Source organism: Triticum dicoccoides, chromosome 2A (genome assembly GCF_002162155.2).
Source record: "Triticum dicoccoides isolate Atlit2015 ecotype Zavitan chromosome 2A, WEW_v2.0, whole genome shotgun sequence".
Classification (NCBI taxonomy): Eukaryota; Viridiplantae; Streptophyta; class Magnoliopsida; order Poales; family Poaceae; genus Triticum; species Triticum dicoccoides.
Genome location: NC_041382.1, coordinates 279610317 through 279616401, shown reverse-complemented (window position 1 = coordinate 279616401; position 6085 = coordinate 279610317).

Below are 6085 nucleotides of genomic sequence, written 5' to 3'. Positions count from 1 at the left end.
CTAGGAGACATTTCCCGGTAAGAGAGGCTACTAAATATAAACAACTAGATGGTCAGATCCCACACATACCAAGCATTTCAATAGCATACACACAATATGCTCGACATGTGCAAATACAACATGGCATCACAACATGACTCTACGACTCAAGTAATTTATTCAATAGGCTCCGAGGAGCGAGATATTACAAACATGGGTCTCATGACCCAACAATCAGAGCATACAAGTCAAAGCACAAGCGGAAGCTATCATGTCTGAGTACAGACATCTATAAATGAAAAAGGCTGAGAAGCCTGACTATCTATCAGATCCTTCCGAGGGCACAAGATCGTAGCTGAGGTATCAAGCTAAACGTCGAAGTCCACGCGAAACTACTAGTGAGACCGAAGTCTCTCTGCAAAAACATAAAATAGGCAAACGTGAGTACAAATGTACCCAGCAAGACTTACATCAGATCTAACTACATATGCATCATTATCAACAAAGGGGTGGTGGGGTTTAACTGCAGCAAGCCAGCTTTGACTCGGTGGCTATCCTGAACTACGACTGCAAGTAACTCTTTTGAGGTGGGGCACACGAGTCCACATATTCACCATATCAATACACCACTATGGATCCGCCCCCGTCTCCCTACGAGAACGCCATCCATAGCACTCACGCTTATCTTGCGTATTTTAGAGTATCCACTTTCACTTGTCTATGAACTGATATAAGCAACCCAGAAGTCCTTTTCCGCGGACATGGCTATTCGAATAGATGATGTTAACCCTGCAGGGGTGTACTTCTTCACACACGCTCTCACCACTTACCGCCGTTTACACGACATGTACTCGGCAACCTTCAAGCGGAAGCCCAACGTGGGTGTCGGCCACGGCCTGCCTAAACACTCGAGTCTCTAGTACAGGTTTATCGCCTATTCGGGTTCCATCCATGAGGAGATCCGGCCGGAGTTTCGCTCACAGCCCCAAACGATGTGAACAGGGTTCCCGAGACACCAAACGGGCGCCCGGTACACCGTGCCACGTGCCTACCGCATCACAGCCCACCCCTACGGTCAGCGCTGCCCACGGCCTCCAGCATACTACAAACACCAGAAACTACTTGCAACTCCTGGACAAAGGACAAGGGTGATTAAGAAGCCGAGAGGGTCCATTGGTTTCGGGCCCAATGCGTGGTAGTAGCTGAATCATGGATCACAAACACAGAACTCAGTTCCTGAGGACGGCTGCAATGAGACAACCCACCATGTACTCCTACATGGCCTCTCACCGCTACCTTTACCAAATCGTGTTCACACACTTAGCTCACACACAGTAGGACATGTTCACACACCTCTGATTCATCCCCGATGAATCAGACCTGACTCAACTCTAAGCAGTAGCAGGCATGACAAACAAACATGAATGAGTAGGCACAACAGGGCTCAAACAACTCCTACTCATGCTAGTGGGTTTCATCTATTTACTGTGGAATGACAGGTCATGCAAAGGATAAAGGGGTTCAGCTACCGCAGCAAGTAACAGATGAATCGATGTTGTCCTAATGCATTAAAAGAGAGCAGGAGCGAGAGAGTAGGATTGTATCGGAATGAACAAGGGGGTTTTGCTTGCCTGGCACTTCTGAAGATAATATAGCTCTTCATCAGTGTCATCGATCACATCGGCGGTACACGTCTATCGAGAGGGGACAATTACCGGCAAATACAGAAAAACACGATCAATGCAATGCACAATATGATGCATGATCATGACATGGCAAAATGGATGTGTTTTGGGCTAATGCAACTAGCAACAGATTAAATGAAGTTGGTTTGAATATAAGATTCAAATTCAAACTCCATATGTGATTATTCAAATGCCATTTAATTGATTTGTGCTAAACAGCAGCTATAAGTTGTTCTAACATGCATGAAAATGGTACAGATGGATTCCTTGAATTTTTCTGATAATTTTTCATATATAATTTATTTAATTTGGAGTTACGGTTAATTTTCTATGAATTTTAGAAGTTTATACAATTTTCTGGATTTCCTGAATTATTTTAGAAAATGATTATCTGCGTCATCATTGCGTCATGCTGACCTCAGCAGGTCAACAGACCGGGTCCAGGTCAAACCTGACACTGGGACCCACATGTCAGTGTGATTAGCTTAACTAAAATTAATTAAACTAATCCTAATAGTTAACAGGGCTGGGCCCCACCTGTCATTGACTCAGGAGAGTCAACCGGGGCCCACCCATGGTCAAAGTCAAAGTCGGCTGCCGGCGTTTAGCCGCCGGCGAGCCCGACGCGGCGGCGAGAGTGGTTTTGGCCACTCCGGCGACCAAATGGGCCGCGGAGGGCATCTAGGAGGAGCTGGGGACGAGCCGAAGCTCTTGGTGGAGTCAGTTGCGCTCGGGGCGGCCGGAATCGGTGCCGGCGGCGAGCGAGGCGGCGGCCGGAGCTCGGGTGGGTGCGGGGTTAGCGCTGCGGCTTGCAAACGAGCTAGCTGCCACGCTAGCGTTACTCCACGGGTCGTTGCGAGTGCAACGGACGCACGCGCGGGGCCATTTGGTCACCGGGGCTTCGCCGACGACGAGCCCGCGCGGCGACGGCTACGGTGAGCAAGGGGGCGGCGGCTACGGCAAGCAAACGAAGGCGGGATTAGGGGGAAGAGGACCGGGGGCTCACCACGGTCACGAAGAGATGCTCGGCGAGGTCGGGGACGGTCCGGAGCCGGCGAATTTGATGAAGATGGCCGGCGGGTCCGAGGTAGAAGACGACGGCGATGGCGGCGATGCAGGGCTTCCGGAGGGCTGTGGATCGGTGGGGAGGAAGAGGGGGTCGAGGCGGAGCTCCTGGGTGCATCGGCGAGGCTAGGGGTGCATGGTGGCTGCGGCAATCGGCGTCAGTGGCGGCGGCTCCGTTCGGGCCCGAGGTGCGGAGCGAGAGGGAGAGCAGGAGAAGGGGATGAGTGAGGGGGTCCAGGGGTTCGAGGCGGCGCCGAAGAGAAGGCCCGAGGTGCCGCGGTGGCGAGGGACGCAGGCAGGCAGGGAGGTGGCGTGGCGCCACGGCGCGCGCGTGCGCTGTCTCCCTCCTCTGCCTACTGGCAGAGGTAGAGGACGACTGGCACCAGGCCAGTGGGCTAGGCTGTCCACTGGGCCAGCCAGGTAAGGGGCCATGTAAGACTCTCTCTCTCCTTTTTCTAATTATTTCAGTTTTCTATTTTGCAGGTTTGTTTTGAATTTGGTTTTGAAACCAATTCAATTTATTTTGCTTCTGACAATATTTTTAGGAGCTAAAAGAATTAAAACAATGCTCCACAAAATATTTCAGAATTATTGGACCTATATTTATTTAATAGTAGAGATAAATCCAATTCAAATAATTATTGATTTAATTCAAATGCCCAAATTAAATGTTTCTGAGACACCAAAAATATTGGTTTGGATTTTGCCTCTTGCCAATATTTCCAGAGGATAACAGGAACATTTTCTTGGACTTATTTGAAGCGATTTTATCTTGATCATTTTTTTAAAAGGATTCTGAGGCTTTGAAAATTCCCCAATTCAAATTTTCATTTGAATTTAAACATGATGCAGCAACCAAGCTAGTCCAAGGCCAGGGTAAAGCTAGGGATGTGACAACTATAGTCTCTTATTTGGACTTCTGGCACTGATGTAGATATTCATAAGCCCATCCCAAGCAATCATGGATGGATCTTTCTTTAAGAAAACCATACTGGTTGATGTGCACCAGTTGGAGGATTACTTTCTGCAGCCTATTTGCCAACAATTTAGTGATGAGCTTGAGACAACAGTTGAGGAGAGAAATTTGCCTAAACTCATTTGCTGTCAGAGGTGTGCTAGTTCTGTGAATAAGAGTGATGTATGATGTATTTATACTCTCAAGGGAAAGTTGTCCTGCATGAAAATCAGCAATTAACTTAAGAACATCCCCTTTTATAGTATCCCAACATGATTTAAAGAATTCATTGTTAAAACCATCTCTACCTGGAGATTTGTCCAATGGAAGCTCTTTAACCACTTCATTGACCACTTCCTCTGTGAAAGGTAACTCAAAATTCTCAAAGATTGAAGCATCTGGTTTCTGTCCATATAGAAATTCCAGATCAAAATGCATGGTGGTTTTTTGAGAAGTCCCCATTCTTTTCTTATAAGTTTCACACAAGATTGCAACTTTTCCTGCATGGTCAGAAATGTCCACTTCGTCATCATTCTGGAGAACAACAATGTGATTATGCCCATAATTAATTGAGGCTTTGTTGTGGAAGAATTTGGTGTTTTCATCTCCAAAATTTACCCCTTAATTTTTCCCTATGCTTCCGGCAAATCTTCTAGTTTCTCAACAGTATTAACAGATGCTCTTTAAGAATTATCCTACAGTTCCATTCATTAATATCCAGCTCTCTTAACTCTTCAAAGATGTCGCAAAGGAAGATCACCTCATTAATTTTAGCAATCTAAGTTTTAAGTCAAGAGAGAGATCTAGCCCAGAGTTTCAAGGCCCTCCTGATATTTTTGAATTTCGCATTTAAGCACTTGGCTGCATCCAAATTACCCACAGGAATATTCCAAGCATTAGGTACCACTTGTTTGAAGTCAGAATGTTGCAACCAGTAATTTTCAAAAATGAAAACTCTTGCTTTGGGAATAGCAGTACCAATTTTATTCACACAGGGCAAATGATTAAAGATAGGTTTAGCTAGTGGAAGCACAATATTATTGGGGAAAGTGGTCATCCAAGATGTAGAGGTAAAGAACCAATCAAGTTAAACCAAAAGAGGATCTTGTTGCATATTACTCCAACTAAATTGTCTTCCATGTAGAGAACTCCACTAGTCCTTGGTTACTAATAGCCTCATTGAACATTAACATGTCATTAACATCTCCACTAGGCCTATTCCTATCTTAACGTCATCTAATAAAAATGAAATCTCCCATAAGAATCCAATCCACATCAGCAGGCATATGAATACTCTAAAACCAATCAATAAACTCAATCTTGTCTTGTGGAGTAGTGTAGCTTGTCATTACCACGCTCTACTTTTGCTAAACCTGCCAGCAACAATATTTAGAAAAAGTAGAGCATGGTAATGACAAGCTACACTACTCCACAAGACAAGATTGAGTTTATTGATTGGTTTCAGAGTATTCATATGCCTGCTGATGTGGATTGGATTCTTATGGTAGATAGTTAAGATGAAGTTCATTTTTGCCATGTGTTTTGCTAGCGATCCATGCACCCTATGAACTTGCTCTTGCCATGGTTAGCTTCATAATTGTGTTTTCTTGCTCTCGGTTACATTGTGATGCCATGAAATGCTTTGTGGTGAGTGGCATGAGCTTGCAAAGTTGCTATCATGAATGTGTTTCTTCCATGTCAGGGTTTTCTTCTAAGTCTGAAACTGATCATATCACTTGTCATGTTTCATCGGTGCTACCTCATTTTCTGTTCGTATTTGGGTAAAGCTTGGTAAGGGAGATTTGTTCTTTGCCTTTAGTACTAGCATGCCATGCATTTTTTTGCCATGATATGTTCCTGTAGTAGGTTGTTTGCTAGCTCTGAACATTGCTACCTGATGTTGTTTATATCATCAGTATACTAAACTATAGGAAATCAGGGCCAGAATCCACTTGTAGCGGTGATGAAACCAAACCAAGTTCCTTAGCCTTGTTGAGGGTTGACTGAAGCAGATCAGCTACAAGGAGAAAGAGGAGAGGAGACAGTGGGTCCCCTTGCCTAACTCCTCTTAGATAGTAATTTTTTTTCCCAGGCACACCATTCAACATAATTGCTAATGAAGCAGAGGAGAACAACATTCTGATCCATGTGATCATCTGTCCCCCAAACCTTTAGCTTTCAAAATAGCCAACATTGCTTGGTTCTCACGGTGTCAAAAGCCTTTTCAAAATCAAGCTTTAGCACTATAGTCTCTTATAAGGACTTCTGGCACTGATGTAGATATTCATAAGCCCATCCCAAGCAGTCATGGATGGATCTTTCTTTAAGAAAACCATACTGGTTGATGTGCACCAGTTGGAGGATTACTTTCTGCAGCCTATTTGCCAACAATTTAGTGATG